The following is a 21,671-nucleotide window of genomic DNA, read 5'->3' as shown; positions in this document are numbered from 1 at the left end:
GCATAGTAAATATATTGTTTCTCGAGCGGATATCGAACCCACAACCATGGCGTTTATAGGCGCACACCTGCACCTCTGCGCTTACACGAAAGTCTTAATGAATAAATAAATATTTATTATTATTTGAAACACGTTTCAATACTTAAAAGGAAAATTAGAGCGAGTGATTTTAAAATATTGAAGTACTTTTACTACTTATGGAAATAAATAGTGAGTGAACTAACTAGGTAAAGTTTTCCGAGTCCGCCGCCGAGTAACGATAGCCGTTACGAAAGCGGGTCACGATTGTTTTACATAACTGGTATCGTTTAACATCTATACCTAAGCGGGTAATACGGTGAGCGAACGTATGGTTTTTGTAGGGAGTATTTTTTTTTAAGTGGTAGCCCGTGGGTTTTTTTTATATCTTAGGTTTTTTAAGTAAGTCTTGACAAATGCCTCCTCAATTTGGCAGAAATTGGGGTCGAAAGTGTCATAATATGAACGGAGTGCCTTGACACTAGGTTACCAGGTTTCCTCTGCTTACCCTGCTATGTGCAAAATACAGCGTGAAGCAATAAAAGGCCTGTTGGGAAAGATTTACTACTAAAATTTAAGTTTTAACATAATATTTTTTAAATAAATAACAACGTGTAAAATAAAAGCGTAAACATACACATATAATATGAATTTCATACAATAAAAAAATATTTCTGCAATCTGTACTTCACAAGTAGGTAAGTAAAACTTATAAAGTATTCCACTTTTTAAAATATATTTTTATTGCAATTTATATTAAAAGATAACTGCAATTTTATAATGATAATGCATATTGACATACAAACAAACGCGCTTATTAATAATGCAGTTTATATAGTTGATGTTAATGCAATTTCGATAGTTGAAGCCTCAGCTGTATATTGAAATTGTATGTTTGTTTGTGCATGTTAATCTCAAAACCGCCTTAGCCTACATATAACCCAACATCTCACAGCCCCCTGACATGCGTCATTTTAGCAAAGTTAATATTTCAAGAATTATTAGTCTAATATATTGTTAAGACGGTATGCGTACTTACTAACTTGAAAGCGGGACCCTTTCATAGGTAGCGCCAACTAAACTAATAGTACATCTCTAGGAGGATGATTGAACCATCAGATTCGTCAAGCAGGTGAAGCCACGAGCTAGGCGCTAGTGTTAAATATATATAACGAAAATTAATAACAAAAACGATACGTATCTAACGTAGTTATAAATTATAATGCAATACAATTACTAAGGCTACTTAAGCGTAGTACATTTTTAAATTAAAAACACCATATGGCACTCTTACTCTATATATGTACTCTATATGTATAAGTCGAAATGAATGCATATATTAGGTACTTTATACTTATTTGTATAGGATAAATAAATATATATGTTAATAAGTGTGTGAAATAAGAACACAGGCGCAGCGGTACAGCGTCTGAGAGTAAACACGACGATTGTGGACTCGATTTCCACTGGTTGTAATGAATTTTGCTTTGACTTCCTCGCTTTGGTAAGAAGACAAATCCCGGCGTTGAGTTTTGCCAATCAACACGCAAATATCTCAAAAACTGGTCCTCTCAGTCTGTTCTGCTATATGCAATAAAAACATCGATTTCTAAAGCAAACTCTGATGCTATGACGTAAAGGTCATGTGATAATACGTTCGTGTCGCTTGTGCAACTAGTTCACGCCCCGATTGTCTCTTTTATCTAAAACAATGGCCGTCATGGACGCGCTCATTAGTCCGCTAAATAAATCAAACCTAATATCAATACCATATTTGAAACTGATGCTAGATAATTGCAATTAATATGACCGAATTAATTACCAGAGGCCAGTCGTGGCGCAGTGGCAAGGTGTGTCTGTAAACGCGACAGGTTGTGAGTTCGATTTCCGCTCGAGGAAATGAAATATTTTATATTTGTATTTTTTTCGCTCTGGTTTCGAGACGCAATGTCTCTATAATTCAGCGTAAAGTGGGAAACTGTAGTGTCTTAATGGGAACGGAGTGCCTTTCCCTCTGCTATGTGCGGGATACAAGTTTCCCTCTGTTATTTGCGGGATACAGCGTGAACTTAAAAAAAAAACCATAGCCATATTCGGAACTAATGCTGCATAATTGCAATTAATATTCGCGAATAAATAACAATAGTCCGCCTAATCCATAATTATCGACGTAATGTATCGCGGCCGCTGTTTGTTTGTCCGTTCGTGCGTGACTATTCTAATTGCGAGTTGCGGGCTCTGAACGTTTGTTTGGATTGAATAATTTGGCTAATATGTATGTATGTATGATCTTTTCGTTGGTAGGTATACAGAATTTACAGAACTATTGTTTTCGCATATAACGGTTTTCGTTTGAATGTGGCCATAAAAAACATTTTTTTTAATTTCTTTTTTTAGGTTCCCAGGTTCCCTCTGTTTATTCTGATTTGTGCGGGAAATTGTAACATAATTGAAATACTTAAACGTTAATTCTTCTTTATTTTTCTATTTCACATTCATTTGTCAGAGGCCTTTGTAGTAGTACAATGTAGTAAAATGCTAGTAAAACATTTTATCATTCAAATAATATACTTTTATTTTATAATAAATTCTTGGTATTTCATAAATGATTATTTTAATGTGCCTATAATAAAATATAAATGCCTTTTTTAATGTGCTAATAAAATAGTTTACTATATACCCGCTAACAGTAAATGAGAATGTTAGTTATATTACTTTTTAAATATGAAATATTTTTACATTAATAAATCTGCATTATAATATCTTGTTCAATTCTCACGAAAGCATTCAAAACGTAAACGTAGTCGAACACCGCATTATCGTTTAGAAAATAATAACATGGAACAAAGTGGTTATCCTTCATAGATTTCCATCAGCGCGGAAAGGTTGGGAGTATCGTGTACTAAATTGCCTCTGAGGAGACATGGCGTAAAGGAAAAAAAATAGATCAAGTGCGAGTTGGATTTGGTGGCTGAGGGTTCCGTCTCAATTTCAGGATTGTAGGTCAGCGGGAAGTATAATTTATAAAGATTAATAAATTTGAGTTGGCAGACTTTTGCACTTTATAAAAATCAAAACCTAATCAAGAAAAACGCACAAATAAGAAAGGCTCAGACTAATTTCTGTTAGCAACTAAAACAAAACTTTGCAAACGTATAGACTATTTTTTATAAAATAACTATAATTACAAGTTTGTAATAGTTTTCGTCTGTCATATAAATTATTACGACAGAAGGTTAATAAACTAATCGTATAGGGGTCCCGTTTTTTCCTTTTGCCTCACGGAACCCTAAAAAGAGAAAATAAGGCGACATCCGTCCGCGCCGACGGTCATTACGTTAATGCGAGACTAAACTTGATTGATGACAGAGGATCCCCATCCCCACCACCACCGCCGGAAGTTCCGCCGTCCTGTAATTTAATCGTGTAGTAAGCTGACACCACGTGGTTTTATTAAGTGTTCGAAGCCTATTTTAGCCACTTGATAGTGTCACAGATGATGGCTTCTTGTTTGATTTATCGCCGTATAAGGATATGGTGTTTGTTTTTTTTTGGTGTAAAAGGTATGGATTTTTAGGTTAATTGTAATTTTCATATATTAAAGTAACATTTTAATAGAAAAAGTGTTTCAAATGAAATGCTGTAATGCTTGGACTTTAATACAATTGTTTCTTGGAAAATACTATTTAAAAGTAATTTGTATTACTCAATGCTTAATAAAAAGTTATTGTACAAAAACTAGATTGTCGCTTTTTTGTCGCTTACAAGTAACACGGAACTGAATCAAGAGTTTTAGAATGCCACACTATCGATTAATTATTATCTATTATTAAATTAGTTGAAACACTGTGATATTTCAATATATTTATTAAAAATATTAATATCTGACAAATCTTTTATTCTGATAATTAGATTACATTGTTTATTAACTCTATTTATATATATTTTCTCACTTTTAACGTAAAACTATATCTATTTTTTATTTATCTTCATACTAAACTATCTAAATATATTAATATTTTATTGAAATAACATAGAGAGATTCAAACTATTAAATCGCGTTTAACAGAAAACAATAACACTAAAATATCCAACCAATATCCCTATTTTAGGAGTAGGCACTATATAATCGTTTGATTGACATAAACCTGTTATTGACCCAATTAGCTGCCTAATAGAATGCATGCGGTAATGGCACAAGCGTGTTTATACAACACGCGACACCGGCTAGCATATTGTCCATCTTGCACAATAGGCACGTTATGGCACTAGAGATAAATAATATAGGTACGTAGATTATTATTGTTAAAGGTTTGTGTTTTGTAAATTGTTTAATCGTATGCGGCGTAGTGTCTAGTGGTCGGCGTTTGATGGAAAGTGGAGTGTCTTAACACTGGGTTCCACTTGGCTAACATACAGCTTGAAAGTAAAATAAAGGTTAATTAATGAAACAGATACCTATTTCTAAAAACGATATATGATTTATGACCACTAAATTGTTTTAATTGATTTATTTTTATAAAAGCTCAATTTTGAGAGACTTGCACTTGTGTTTAACCAGATGACGAAACAAAAATAGTTTGAATATAAACCCTATCAATCTCCAACGAGAATTGAACCCACAATGCTCACTTGTCGATATTTTTCTACTGTAATTTCCGTAATATCGTCAAACATTTTTTTTAAGACATTGATAACATTTCTATATCTTTACCTGTTAATCATAGTTAAATGTACCTGCTAAGAACATGTCGTCCTTGTATCATTTGAGTCTAGTACTAAAGTATGCCATTAGGCAGGATGTAGCTGATCGCGTAATCGCCATTAGCTTGTATATGATAGAGGCCGAACTGTGTATTAGTGAAGTGGTTTAAAACACCTTAGATTTTGTGATAGGTTTTTATATCTTAATCTAAGATTTTTTTGTGGAAATGTCCAGAAACAATATTTGTTTTAACAACTTTTATGTATAGAAAACGGAATGTATAGAAAGATTCTCTTAGGAAACATGGATAGTACAATATTTATGTAGTTTGACACTACAGTACGGTCAACGAGTTGTGGCCGCCCTGAAGTTAGGTTTTTTTAACTATCGCCCATTTTCACTCGGTACGAAAATAATCAGAAGTAAGAAAAATCGTAAAATCAGCGATCATTATCTTTGAGCATACTGTAAGTTAAAAGCACTATATACTAGTTGACAAACAAAAAATCTATTTATATTGTTCTGTTCTTACTCACACCTTAAGTTTGTCTTTATTATATTAAGAAACAGATTAGCTTTAAACAAAATTTGAATAATATTTCACACGCTTTCCTCTACATTCATCGACCAAAATAATAAAGCGAATTGAATACTTTCTATCACGACCACGTTTTTTCACTTAAACCTTTGTATTTTTATATATCACAAGAAATCGCTAAATGTTCCATATCATTATTTTTAACCGACGTCTATAAAAGAAGTTATGGTGTTGGATATTAAATTGCATGCAATTATTTTGAGCTTACATGTTTCTCAGAATGACAACCTTAAAGTACTTCGAGTTCTAAACTCTGAGGTAGTGCCTCTAATTAGACGAAGAAGCGAAGTCGATATGTCGTGACTTTTTTTAAAAATAAACGTGTCATTTATATGATAAACAGTTATTTCTAAGAAATGTGTTTATTGTTTAAATGTTAGTTTTAACTGTTACGTAAAACATTAACTGTTATACTTAAAAAATATAAGATTAATTTATTGTAACTTATGTACATACACTTATTACATTACATTATTGATTTGAGGCATTTCTTATATAAAATGAAAAAAATGTGTCAAATGGAGTACCTGAACACTATGTTCTCTCTGCCTACCTTGCTGCATGCGGTACGTACTAAGTGTGGAGCGTTAAAGATACCTATAGATGCGTTATAAAAGAAATAAACACTGTTTTTAGATATTTCTCTTAAAAAGTAGAAAAATGTCTCTAAAATGTTAATAAGTATCTAAACATATAAGTATATCACATAACTTCAGCTCAACTTTGTTTAATATCAGCCCTCAACTCGTAATGATAATGACATAGTAAAATTTTAGCAAGGTTATTTGCAAATAAATTGGCTTACTGCGAGTTTAACTTGTTTAGGCCAGTTTATTCTTTATCTCCAAAGTAACACGGACTTTAATGGCGTATAAATTCTATAAAATGGCATCATTAACGTTTTGCAAAATATATTTTATGTATGATTTTGTTTTGTTATGCAAACTGCCTAGGACAAATTGCTTAAAGAATTTTTTTTTAATGTCATTGATAGAGTAGACATTTTAAACTAATTTTTAATAGATAACTTTGTCTGTGTGTTACAATTTTTTTTTTAAACTATGAAATTGTAATGTATATATACATATAGAATACTTTATTCAATATAATAATGTTTTGTATTGTTGTGATATCATGCTTTTATCCTATATTTGCCAACACTAGACCACCTAGCTATAAAGCATAAATCCATCCATATTATAAATTCGAAAGTAACTCTGTCTGTCTGTCTGTCTGTCTGTCTGTCTGTCTTTTACGCAATCAGGACCAAACCGCTAATTCAATTGTGATAAAATACTCATATATACTCATATATACTTGAGGGTCTCGGGATGAACATAGGATACTTTTTTTTATCATATTTATAATATTTTCGATATATACCAATATATTAAAATACTTATTAATTTGACATGCAATTTATTCCGCCATGTTAATAACAACCGTCGCTATGCGACCGTTGCTAAGCAACAAATTGCAAAGTTTGTTGTTAGAAAACGTCACCCAAAATGAGCTTGCTTAACGCATCTCTCTCCCTCATATATTTAATATATTAATATTTACTTGCTACGAATATGAATATTTACGCCCGCTTGAACGTAGCCGTGTTCGGCTCCATTAGTTATTATATAAAGCAATTTTGATAGTCTTATTATTTCTGCAAAGTAACTTACTGTTGATAACACCGATAATAATATGAAAGGCCAGAAAATATAATTGATTATATTATTTGATTTAAATCAAATAAATATCAAAAATGATATTGCGTTTAAATCGATTTTCATTTGGTGATAAAATAAGAAAACCGTGTAATTTTTTATTATATGTATTACGAAACAAGGTGTGACGTATATATATAGAAATAATGATATAAGTAGGACGTCATGAGGCCAATAGTGGCGCAGGGGCACATACTATGACTGTAAAAGCGAGAGGTTGTGGGTTCGATTCCCAATCGAGGAAATGAAATATTTAATGTTTTGATTTCTTCGCTCTGGTGTCGAGCTGCCACTCAACAGGCAATGTCTTCAGAACTCGATGGAAAATGAGGAATGGAACACTAGAAAACGTGTCTTCTTAGTTAAAATGCCAAAGTGCAATTGAGTAAGAAACAAGAAGTGTTGATAATATTAGCATTGTAAGGATTCGAAAGTGAAAGGAGACGAGCCTGATTTGCATCCGCCAGTCGGTCGGAAACGAGTTTCAAACAAATTGCTTTCATCTTTGGCCAATGAATTTGGAATCAAAGGAAGTATCTTGACAATTTTACATTTTACTTTTGCATTTGAAATGTATTTGTTCTCACTTGCAATGGTTTATAGTATTGTTAGATTGTTTAGTTATTCTAATTATAATTAAGCTATGTATTGGTAGTGGAATTATATTTAGGTCATACTTTTAAATATGACTTTTCTTGTCCTATATAAGGAACGTTTTAGTCAGTATCCAAATTGTAGCCTATATTTTATTTTGAGATATAAGCTATATTACTGTACAGTTTCATCTGAATTCGTTCAGCAGTTTTTCCGTAAAAGTGGTACAAACATCTTCTCCATCTTCACAAACTTTCACATTTATAATATTAGTAGAATTAAATTCTAAGCAGAATAGGTATTTTAACTTGCATCCTTTGTTTCCTATTGTAGCGGCGTAGTCACATTCGTGTACCTCTCGAAAACTACACAACGCTACAACCATAGACTCGTGATCGGTGGTTTTGATATACCAGACAATTCACCCTGAACTTTATTGTGAAGATACATTGTTTGAGAACCAGTGCTTTTGCGGCCACCTCCGTCATTTGGTCGGTTTGCTTTGAAAAATACTATGTACTACATCGTGCTACGCGGTTATCTATTGTTCTCCCGCACGTACCAAAACGTACAAAACCACAAATAGAACAATAGAATAATGCTCACTTTACCGCAACAAACATTTCATCGAGTCGTACAATATATTTCGTACTGGCTACTACCTGGCTATTTGCAAAAGCGTTTCAACGATTAGTAAAGTGTCCGCCTATTTCTGTCGCACTTAATTACTGAAGTCTGTGAGGTATGCGCGGTGGTACGGCGCTGCTGATGCTGGTGGGACTTTTGAATTTTAATAATGCACTTCTCTATTTGTATGGGCTCTTTGATAAGTAGTGGTTTTAGTCTTTTTGGGTAATAATAATTGTTTGGGACGGTATAAGTACGGATTAGTATGTATTTGAGACCAGTCGTGGAGCTGGTTACAAGCGTGTGACGAGGCAAACCGCGGCGTTCAGATCCGCCACTCAACACGCTATGCCTTTAGAATTCAACAATGAGACACATACAACATGTTTGCGTTATTCAGATTCAGTTTTAGCCTTGATTCACATTTGTGAAGTCGACGTCAATAATGCTTACTGTTAACCGCATCATATGTCGAATATTTTTCTATAAATTACTAAATTTGTACCATTTCATGCATAGAATAGAAAAATGTTATGCTTATATTGATTTTATATAATACATAGTATATCAATAAAAAAAAATTGTACATTATGTTTTTCAGTACCTAAACATCGATACTTACGAAATCTTTGAGAAATAGACTGCACAACTTAAATCAATTCTTTGTTAATTATTCGTCAAATTAAGAGTCCATTTGTTATTTAGTGGAATCTACCTACTTTTTTCTTTATTTCCTTCTTTCCGACAGTAATTTAAATACAAATTTAATCATATTGTAACATAATATTTTACTGTTACTCTAAATATAACTACAATTAATAGCGTTACATGGTAAAGGTCAGTTTCGTAAACATTTACAAACAAAATAGCATTATGTGAAAGATCGCCTACGAGAGCAAATTTAGTACACAGTACGGAGTAAGCCGGGGGTTAGCCACTCTCGTTAACGTAATGCGAGACTAAACTTGATTGATAGGCTCCGGGCGACACTAAAACTATTACAGTTGCGTTTGTCTTAACTAAAATGTCGGCAATGGTCTTTTTTTCTCTAGATTTTTGCATATAAATTTATTAAATAATATTCTTAATATTATTTAATAAATTTAAATAAATCTCAATTTTATTTTAATTGAAATGTCGATATTGTAAATAATTAATACATATTAAAGTTTTTTATAAAAGCAAAAAAACACTATAAATAATATTTCGCAGAAACGCTAGATGGGATCCATTTTTCTAATAACTCTTGAAGCTGCGCCTCTGAAACGAACAGTGTCACATATAAATTGGATGTCACATTTTTGCGAGGAGTTTCCCAAGTTTAAGGCAAATCTAATTTGAAAAGTTAAGGGTTACTTTATTTGTAGATACAGCTACGAAACTGTAATAACTTCATACATATTTTAGACAAAAGGCCCGTTGTATACGGTCGCTTCACTCGGACTTTCTTTCAGTCAAATGAGCCAGAATTAAATAATGGGGGCGGGGAAAAAAAGTTGGAAGGAAGGAGTATCCAAAAGTTTGCCCCCACCCCTTTTGTATTTTATACAATCTGCTCTCTGTAGGTCTTATGTTATTATTTATGTTACATTTTCCTCTGACCGCGGGCTCTCCGCTGCGGTGCTGTTTTTAATTAATGCTGCCCGTTTTCCGTACCTTCCTAGTGTTACAACAATTATTTTACCAACCTCATTAAGAAGTTTATGTCGAGAAGAAAAATATTCTACGCGTGAGGTTTCCACTTCTGTTTTTGTTCCTTTTTTGTTATGCGTACTTCGCCTTTGTTGCTAACTCGCTATAAATATTTTTTGTTAGTCCTTACAGGCTTAAATTTTTTATTCATAAAATATCTTATTATATTTATAACATTCCTCAGAAACTCCACCTCAGGGTTGCTGATTTTAATAGAAAAAACGATCCATTACGTTTTTCTTTTGTACTTTTTAACCAAAATTTTTATAACAATATTTGGTTATAAATTCTAAATATAATCAAATTATATCCGATTAATTAGTAGCAATATAGCATGTGGTTCAATAAAATCAGACTTTAAAGTAATTTGCGAATGAATTTACCCGATAGCTGCAGTCACAGTCGTTAGTGCGACGTTCTGCTCTTTGTTTTGCTCGCCCGTTCATGATAACTAATTGCTTCTGTTTTTGCTTGTCTTGCGTTTGATGTTTTAACTTAATATCGCTTCTTAAAGTAAAATCCGGCAATATTTACTACTTTATTATATATTAAATTATAAAATGTTCTGCTTAAGACATCGTAGTCGTAGGTTCGATCTCCACTTTCGGGAATGATTTTTTCTTATTTCTCTGCTTTGGTGAGGCAAGGCATGACGATGAATGCGTGAATACAACACGTAATGAATAGAATTCGGGCAGAGAGAGGACAGTGGAGTATCTTGACACTAGGTTCTTTTAGAATATGTAAATTTTGTATAAATATTAAAATGAAATGATTTAAGCTTTCATTATAAAATCAGGCTAGCTATGTCTGAACTCTAGTGCGGCAACAATGATAATGATAAATCTGCATGATCATGATTTAGTTTGATGTATAAATATTTAGCTTTTTTTAATGTAAAACGAATATTGCATACCTAAATCATTTTCAATGCTTTTTACCTTTTTAAATCTTTTATATCAAGGAAGCTGATAACATATAAATTGAAACCTTTTAAGAATTTATTAAAATAAATATCATATAATCATCCAAAACTCCCAAAACCCGACCAAAATTAAAATTCAATTTCATAATAACAAAGGATTTACAAAACACACGTATAACATCGGCTTCCACATTAAGAAATTTACATTCTTAAACGAAACCATTAAAGTCGGATTGTGTCATGATTACGTTATTACCGTATTATGTCGTATTCTGACAGGAGACGGATTGGCGGCTGTGGAGGATAACCTTAAAAGAAAAATATGAAGTGAGAATATGAAATGAGACATGGGAGCCAACTCGTGTTCCATCCGCGAGAGATGTCAAGATTTTGTAACATGACAAACTTTTCAAATTTATTCTCTTACTAGCTGTCGCTTTCGTCTTGCCACGAAGATACGAATAAAAAGATTATTGTAGACTTGTAGAATGCTTGAAGGTCGTTTCTTGCGTATCGCGTAATTACCTTTGGATATAACAATTTTATAGCGCCGTTTATAAATGTAAGATGATGATGTAAAATGTTATGTGAAATGAAAATAAAATGTTTTATTTTTGTTTTTGTAGTTTTGAAATTTTGATTTTTTATTATTGTTTAATATGGAATAGAAACAAATTTCATTGGTTAATTGTTTATAGTAGATTATATGCATTATATAGCAATTTTTAGGTTCCACACCTCAAAACTCCGTCGTCGTTATTGCTGCATTTTATATAAATAAGAACAATTCATACGATAAGGTATTTAAGAGATAATATCCTTCTTTGCCTGTACAGTGTATAGTTATTATTATATTAATTTAGTTGTCAAACAGAACGCCTCAAGCTCAAATCGACAATAAGGATGTTGAGATCATTGGAGTAATACTTGCAAATCCGGATCGGGACTACTAATGAGTTGTTTTGAAGAACTAAAGTAGATACGGTGAATTAAACGGTACGGTAGGGATAATTAATACTGTCGTTTGAAATTAGCTGCCTTTGGCAGTGTTTTATATATTCATATTACTTCCACGATAATTGCAGTGCAATTCTTTATAGTAGGTAGATAGATAAATTAATTATTCTATTATCTAAAATATTGTTTTATGTATAATAGTTTTTACATGTTTGTTTGTTATCATCATCATCGTTGTCATTGGCTATTTACAACAATCTGAGGGCCCTCCAAAATTTTTCTATATTCTTCTCTATTTAGTCGATTTTTTCCAAATTTTGTAGCTGAGCCTGAGGTTTTACGGGTACTGCATCAAATCACTTAAGCTTATGTTTTCTGCTTCTGTGTTTACCATCATATGGATTCGACTCGGCTGGCATTATTCACTCGAAAAGTAAATTAAAATTATATTTGTATAAAAATCCATATGAAAACTGACATATTTTAAGTCATATCTATTAATCCGCTTACGAGTTGTGCTATTGGTATGTTATTTAATGGGCAGATTTTATTCGAATCCATCATTTATCTGTTGTATGGGTAGCAGTGATCAATCCATTGTTCGGCCGTCTGTCTCGATTACTCGTTAGTACGGTGCGGCCAGTGTGGCCAGTTAAGAAATATTCTTTGATATTATTTTAAACATAGGAATATTTATTTCAAACTTTTATTATATTTGCAATTTTTACCCTATCATATAATGGATATGAAGTCATCATCATCATCATCATCATCGACAGCTATCGATTGTCCACTGCTGGACATAGGCCTTCCCCAATTCTCGCCACCACACTCGATCCTCAGCTCTTCGGACCCTTCCGCTTCCCGCCAACCTCTAGGTCTTCGGTCCATCTAGCAGGGGGTTGCCCTACCAGGCGTTTTTTACAGGGTCTCCACTCTAAGATACGTCTGCCGCAGTGGCCGTCGAAATATGAAGTTATACTGTTCATTAATTATTATAATGTAAACTTAAAATAAAATACACTTTAGTTAAAATGGAACCTGAATCAATTCACAAACCTGTTTTTAAATATTTTTAATAATTCATAAGCGAATAAATAAGTCGCGATGAGATTTCACTGTATTACCGAAAGGCAAGATGTAGAGGTACCAGCTAAAGCTTTATCTCTAAGGAAGATCGATATCTTATTGCGTCACCCGGCTCTGTCACGTTTTCAATTAGTGTATCCAGGGATGCTCACAGAAATACAACGTAACGTTGTACGTTACATCTCGGCTATTCACTCGAACTCATAACGCGACTATACGCCACACCATTGTTAACAACTTCTAAAGATTTCTTTAGGGTCAACGGGTATATTAAATTTCATGTTCATCATATAATAATTAATTTTGCTCGAGTTAGTTTTGGGTTTATAGGTGAACTCTTGTCTGTTGTATTATGCTGAAGCGGTAAAGTGTAAATATCCTATAATATGTACATTTTTTTAGCTTCACCCTGTATCCCGCACACAGCAAGAATCTTGTTCCCCATTTTTCGTCGCATTCTGGAGGATTATGTGTTGAGTGGCGGATCTCAACGCCGCAATGTGTATATAATAGTAAATATTTTTGAGAGTTTTCATTTAATTCTTTGTTTTTCCTAAACTTTAATTAAATTATTATTTACTAAGTTTTCTTGGAATTAACCTGATAAAATTAACTCAGAACCAGTTTTCTAATTTACCTTGTTTCTAAAATATCCCTACATTTCGTTAGGTGGCTGTAAGCAAGACCCTACAATGGAGGTCTCGAAAACCTTCATCGCAAAAGTCCCTAATATACCTTCCTTTGTCGTGTTTTCAATTAGTGTATACAGGATGTTAGCTGAAGCGTCGTACAGTACTTGTACACCTACCTACATGTGTGCTTACACTGAAACGAGTATTGTTTTACTTGAAATAGATATCATAATTTTTGTTTTTATATTTTTGTATTATACCTATATGTTATATAATGTTATTATAATGTTGCTTTATGTTTAAATAAAAGATACATATATATTCTAAGTAGGTTGAGTATATATATAAAATTGTGCAATAATCAAGTTCTTATGTTTCTCATAATGTTTTTAGTTTTGGATATAAATAAAACCTTGTAAATTTCAACAACATTTAAAACAATAAAAAAATGAGTAATCTATAATGGACTTGTTTTAAGTTTTATGCTGTATCCCTTGCTTCCGCAGCCAGTGAGAATGGAGGCTCAACACTAGGCTTTCATTATATTATGATGATTGCCCAAATCACGAATTTTGTGAAGTTATTTTTATTATGCTGTTCTTATAACATATAATATGCGTTGAACGTAGAGCTATAAAAATAAGTTAGTGAAGCGAAATGGATAAAAATTTATACATCAGTACCTGCTTAACTATTACCGCATAACACGGTAGGCAATGGGAACCTAATTTTATGTTTATATTTTATTATATTTCACACTTTTCACTGGATTCTGGAAGGATTGTGTGTTGAATGGCGGAACTCAACGCTGCGCTTTGTCTCGTCACCTGAACGAAGAAAATGAAAATATTAAATATTTCATTTCTTCAAATGGGAATCGAAGACACAACGTCTTCTAATATCTTTTGATAACTTTCTTTGACATAATTCTCTATTCACCGACTATTACTGCACAGAACTAATAAATTTTAATTAAATTTTAACTCTGACTCGTATGTGCCATCCTTCGCTTTAATTCTTAAACGTCTGTTTGTTTATTGTTGTTTCACGATTGTAAGTCAAACAGGAGCGAGTGTTTGCGTTGTGCTTGTTTTACTTACTTATTAGGGACCTTTTGCATATAATGCTAGGTTTATTTTGTAACTCAATTTGGTATAGAAATGTAGTCTTTATTGTGGTTGGGATAAGGTTCATTATTGAATCGAATGTTTCTAATCTGAACGTTATTTTGGTAAGTGATGTATTAAATTAGAGTCAAATTGGCAGGATGTTTTTTTTTAATTTAAGCTTAATGCATTAAAAAGTTTAACTTAAATTAAGTATTTAAGTATTGTTATAAATTGATATTATTTTAATCTTATGCAAAAAAAAACAAAATCATATTCCAGAATATGGTTTGGTAGATATTAAACAAATAGGTACCTATTTGTACTACTAAAGTTAACCCTAATGATTACTCAGAACTGATTAATAACTAGGGTTATGTATTAAAACTTTACCTTTACCTATTAAGATCCACCCTGTATAACTTGAATGTTGATTAATTAAGTTAATAAACAGTTTGTAGAGTACATTAATAACTGAAGTATGACTTTTATAATAAATACATATTTACATATTCGTAAGTGAAAACCAGTATATTACATTTGTTTAACTTCACGCTGTATCCCGCATGTGATAGGGTAGAGAAAGAGAGTCTAGTGTAAATACATTCCGTTCTCCACTTTCCGCCGTATTCTAAAGGCATTGCGTGTTAACTCTAAACCAGAGCGAAGAGTCTAGATTTGTAATCGAACCCACAACCTGTCGCGTTTATAGTCACACGATTGTGCCTACATATCTGCGAAATGCAGTGGCGGACTAAGGGGGGGGCGGCAGGGGCGGTCCGCCCCGGGCCTCGGTTCCTGGGGGGCCTCCAAATGGTGCAAATTCCCTTGATGAAATCCTAAATAAGCCTTTGAAAAAACGCATAGTATCTACTTAAGAGGAAGTTTAAGGTTGAAGGGGGCCTCCAATAAACAAATAAGTACAAGGATTAGTGCAGCCTGTACCGGTAGTTTGCATGTGGTGGAACCACAGTTCGTAGTTTTTTACTTCAAGTTCCTAGGGCCTTCAGACCGACGTCATTTTATAAAAGACCTGAAAGTGTGGCCCTTCCAGAAGTAGCGCAAAATAAAGATACATCTCTGTCTGGGAGGATGATTGAGCCATCAGATCGGTTTGGGTGCTTATAAGGGGTCTTAAAATAGTCCATAAATAATATATGTAAAATTATAGCGTACCTTTTCAAAGTGGTTTTGGAAGTCAAATGGCAGTTGGCAAATAGCAAATTGGATCCCACTCAACTCAAATTAACTACTTATTGACCAGACGGTATCATATGGGCAAAGTAACTAACTGTAAAATAATTCCAGGTGAAAGCCTGACGGACCAACATCGTCTTCTTCTGGACTTTAACGTTACCCCGAAGAAAAAAGTAGCTGAATGGACCGATGTAGACTGACTTCCAAGCAGAGGTGACGGCTGATATATAAAAGCATACCTGTTACTTTATATGGCAGTGAATGCTGGCCAGCACTATCTCGGCACATTCAGGAGCTTCACGTCACGGAAATGAAGATGCTAAGGTGGATGTACGACGTAACACGGTATAACCGCAATCGTAACACATACATTCGAGGTAGTCTTGGAGTCCGTGACGTAGCGGATAAACTCCAAGAGCATCGCCTGAGATAATTTGGCCACGTTACGCGGATGCAAGTGCCATGCTATATCAGCCCCTGGGGTGAGACCTATCGAACGCCGAAGGAAGCGCTGGTTGGATGTTGTGATGCAGGACATGAGAGCCGATGAACTCACCATCGAGGCACTTAAGATCGTGCAAAATGAAGTAGGTTGAGTAGGAAGGCAGACCCTGGAAATAGCTGGGATTAATGCCAATAAGAAGAAGAAGTATAGTGTATTTTGTCCCAATTTTAAACAATCTGTAGGACGTCTGGCAAGAGTAAAGCCTACGTAAAGGGTTTGGTTATATTTTTTTTTTACATTTTTCTTAAAAACATATTTAAATACGAGCGTTTTTACTGTAACGTAGGTGAGCGTGTAACTTAAATTGGCGCTATCTTTGAAAGGGCCTCACTTTCAAGTTAGTAAGTACGCACTAACTTGAAAGTGAGGCCCTTACCTACTTATTAGATTATTAATCTTCAAAATTTCAGCTTTACTAAAATGACGTAGGCCCTGAGATCTCAGTCTACTTTATTTCATACGCGGAACTAATATTATTATAGCGTGTGAACTAGCTCATGATGATAAATTATTATCAATATTGGAACTAAGCTTATGAATTGACAATGATCAGGTTTTACATCTAGAGCTGCTCTGCCTCCACCTGTACCTATCTATCAAATGGTAGTAATAGAGAATATCAGTGCTCGTACCATTCTTATTTTGGTTTTGATACAAATTCCTCTTTTCTTCCATACGTTATTTAGACGGATCATAGCTTCTTTTGTTATCCCAATTCGTCGTTTATTTTCAAGTGTAAATGTAAACTAAATAAGTATACACACTAATTTGTACAAAAAAAAATTTTTTTAGACCTTTGCTTGGGGGGCCTCATTCAACGACACCGCCCCGGGCCTCCGACGGGGTTAGTCCGCCACTGGCGAAATGACTTGAATAATATTGTCAAAGAATATTCCATAGAATTGAACTAAATATTTATAGATTTTATTGCAAATTATTATAAAATGAAGTGGAAATAAACGCACGTTACGTTACCTTTGAGATGTCGAGTGCCAATACGGCTCGATATCCGTTAGACATGTTGAAATACTTCATTGTATTATATACGATAGCGAACAAACAATAGTATTTCTTATTACTTAGTGTTAAAGCTGATATTTGTTTATTTTATTATTAAGAATATTATTATAGAGAGGCGGAGAGGGATGCAGTCGCTTTAGGCAACGTATTTTTAAATCTCCAGTGATTTTTATGGTTTCTTTCATGGATCTTTTATCGACTGTCTTTCATAATATCATGGGTTTTTGATTTTAGTGGCTTATTTTTATTGGTATCTATTTATATATTTATATAGATATTTATATACTGGTGTTATAAATATGCTTCTAATCTATCTAAATTTTTCCATACCACAGTGAACACAGTATGAAATTAAATGGTAATCTTCTATAGATTACGACGACTCCATTCTATAGACCTATATAAAAAAAACTTTATATAAATATACTTAAATATTTTATCCTGTTTGTGTATGAATAAAATAGGAATAATTTATTAATATTTTATAGTAAAAGTTGAAATTTATAGAAAAATAAACATGTTACACGTAATGGATGTACGTACATGCATTGTTCATGACAGGAGTCCATTTGATAAATATTTAACAATTTTGATAAGTTTTTAATATTAATATTATCGTTGGTCAGATTTCTCGCTTTCTATTTTTTTACATGATAGTTTTTTTATGATTACAATCAGCTTCACGCTGTATCCCGCACACAGCAGGGTAGGCAGAGGGAACCTAATGTTAAGACACTCCGTTCACCACTTCCTGCCGAATTCTGGATTTATGATTACATTTGCGACAGTTAACGTAACGATTATAGGTTAGATTACCACTTGAGGAAATATATATTTTTTTATTTCGTCGCTCTGCTAACAAGGCAAGAGGCGGTGTTTAATTCCGCCACTCAACACGCACTGCCTTAAGAAATCGGTGGGAAGTCGGAACAGTATGTATGTCCTAAAACTATGTTTTTGTTAAAGAAAAGAAGGACAGTGTATATGTTCTAGAGTTTTTCCACCTTTTTAAGATTCATTAAATAAAACCTTTGAAAAAATACTAGAATTATAAACTTGGTTGAGAACGGTGTTTAATAATAGCATATGCATTGCATTTTATGAGCATATGATATGCATAATACTACACTAGGTGGGTGTATGGCTTACACGTGTACATGCAAATTACATTGTATTTTCAATACGCTGAAACGCTAATACATTAACATATACCCATCTTGTTAGGCACTTATTTGCAAAAACACACATGTATTTCTTTTCTGTAATGTTTTTTTAGCTGCACGCATATAGTTGGGTAGGCAAAGGTAATTTGGGAACCTGGTGTTAAGACAGAGTCTTCCTGTTTAAACCCTTCTATTTACTCATAACCTTTTGCGTTGATAGCAGCACGTGTGTACCCCTATTTCCTATAATAATAATAGTTTTAATAATAGAAAAATAAAACAAATATAGCTCACGCCCCCACACAAGTTCGTTTGAACCCAACGCGTTATTCTATTCATATCAGAAATACCTGAAATCAGTGACGTACGAAATGATACGCGGTCAAAGAGGGTCCCGTCACAACGGACAGGGGTTGACACGTGTTGACTCCGAAATTAGTTGTAGTGTACCCTGCCCTGCCTGATGGTCTATCATATTGGAATCACTTTTAATAAGGTGAAATAGTAATATTGCGGAGGGGAAATAGTTCAAATGTCTATAGTTGTGTTGGAATGTTGAGGCTGTTCTGGTGTAGTTGATCAGTTTGTAAACGCGATGGTTGTGGATTCGATTCCGTATCGGGAATTTAAACTATTCATTATTTTATAGTAGTCTATTCTGGTAAGCCAAAGCACGGCGTTGAGTTTCGTCACTCAACATGGAGAATTTCAAATTTGGTAGAAAAACGGAAGACAACGTTTCGTGACTCTATGACTTCTCTGCAAACTTTGATATATGCGAAATACAGCGTAAAGATGAAACTAAGAATAATTTTCGTAATACATTTTTTAAATTTGTATTGCTTATTCTATTTGGCCTAATTAAAATCTCTGAATACTTTATTTCCACACATTTTATAATTATGTATATGAGATCTTGTATTCTTATGTGTTTTCGTACATAAGTTACATAAACAATTTTCATTTAACTTACTATTAATTTTTGTATTCACTTTTTTATATATATTTTTTTCAGGAATATATTAAAAACATTCGTATCTAAAGCTCTCTTGTTTTTTTTGCAGGTAAGACGTCGTTAGTTTTGTTTACGAGTCTCATCATTATCCGTAAGTTCAGGAACAGGCGCCCGATAAACATTTGCAGGTGTTTGGTTAAGCACTAAGGTTTTTTAATTAAAAGAGTTTGCTGTAGAACTTTTTTTTTTGTTATATTTTTTTAATGAAACTTTTATATAGAAGTATACTATTTTCGCTATCGTGGTGCCATTTGGATGTGGCAGTGTGTTAACGCAACGGTTATGGATTCGAGTTTCACTCAGAGAAATTGTTTATTATATTTAAAAATATTTTTTAATCATCCCGGTCTGCTAACAAACTGCAATATAGGAAACGCAAACGAAAAGCAATTATAAACAATAAAATAAATATAAATGGGGGATTTCTTTGTTTTCTTAGATATATATAATACGGGATCCTTCGTGAGCGAGTACGACTGGCACTTGTTAATTTGTAATAGCAACCATTGCTACTTGTTTATTTTTATTTTTTTACAAAAGTAAAGAACAAAGTAGTTACATTGTCTATTTATCATCAACCTTATGTTTTACGCCACAACACTAAATAAACAGTTGCGGTTATTAAAATGAATATCGTATATAACAGTGAGATAATAAGTTTTTTACACTGTTGCGTAAAAAACGCGAGTTATAAGCTAGTTTTTTTTTGTCTTTTGTAAGACAAGCAATTAACCTTGTCGGTTTTTCATTTATACCGCGACTTGTTAAGTTAAAATATAATAAATAAAATACTTGTTACATTTGTTAGGTCACGGATTGTATTTTGTTTTATATAGATTTACATCTTGACGTTTTTCTCGCATACTAGGGTAGGCTGATAGAACCCAGTGAGCAGGGGCGTAGTGATAAGACACTAATTGCTCAATTTTCCATTTAATTTTCGAGATATTGCACGTTGAGTGACGGACGGACGGAGTGCCGTCTTTTGTCTACTAATGATTAAAAATATAATTTAATATAGGTAACATATATTACAAATATATTTGAAAATGCACTACTTCATTAAAAATTTAACACAATCGTATTTGTGTATTTTGAAATTTTCTTGTTTCACAAAATATTTCACATTTTTCGCTGTTGGTTTTTTGTTAAAATATTAAAATCTGTAAAACAGTTATCAAATTCATTAATAACTATTTTAAACGTTTAACAATGGTGAACGGAAGTGTTTTAATGGAAACGGAATATCTAAACACTACATTCCCGAGAACCCTCTGCTTGTTATGTGCGGGTTACCGCGTGAAACAAACGCTACAAAAACCTAATCATTAAAATAATGCAACGTAAATAAATGCATACAAATGTCTTTGGCATTAGCATAGATCACTTGATGCACGAGTGAGTCTGGCTGCACTTGACAGTTTCTTAAGAACCACGATGCCAACAAGGCTGCACTTAATAATCTATATTGTTTATATTTTCATTGTATTTATTATTTTATTATATGTTTAAAAACTAGAGAATGGTTATACCACTTAAAATGCCATGCCTTGAAAATTAGATGAAAAGTATGAAGTTAAAAAAACAATTGTATATATTTATGTAAATATTATTTATTATTTCATATATTAAATCGATGTTATCGAATGTCTGTCTTTACACTATTAATTAAGACAAATCACTACCCATATGTAATAAAAAAACATGTTTAATCAAAGGATTTCATTATACGATCCTATCGTATTTGGGTGTTAGAATTATCAGATACTCGCTAATACTGCCTAGGGATCTATTCTAAAGGACAAAAGCGCTCTTCCCCCATTAAAGTAATGCTCAGCTAAACTTGACTGATTACATCCCCCGGGGGGTGAATTTTTCTCACGTCACAGTGGTTTGGTATATTAGGAGGTGTTAGAGGATTTTGTAAGTAATCGAAGTCTGTGATTAAACGGTGAATGCTTCTGTTCTGGTCGAAGCGTTTTTAGAGTTTTTTTTTTTTAAGTTTTTCGTGTTAGTTTTGATTTGATTTGATCATTTCTTCACTCTGTAGCCGCCTGTGCCTTAGTAAGTACGGAGTGGTTCTTAGTGGTTCCCAGGTTCCCTTTACCTT

General features: G+C 33.1%; 1 protein-coding gene across 2 annotated transcripts in view; it reads left to right on the top strand.

Annotated features, from left to right (window-relative positions):
* The window catches only part of LOC146539412 (furin-like protease 2), a 198,555-nt gene that overhangs the window by 54,073 nt on the left and 122,811 nt on the right, over positions 1-21,671 (top strand). The window lies entirely within an intron of this gene.

Source organism: Heliconius melpomene, chromosome 4 (genome assembly GCF_056956725.1).
Source record: "Heliconius melpomene rosina isolate 202511_hmr_F chromosome 4, ASM5695672v1, whole genome shotgun sequence".
Taxonomy (NCBI): domain Eukaryota; kingdom Metazoa; phylum Arthropoda; class Insecta; order Lepidoptera; family Nymphalidae; genus Heliconius; species Heliconius melpomene.
The sequence above is the reverse complement of the archived record's forward strand: the minus strand, read 5'-3'. Positions and strand labels throughout refer to the sequence as shown.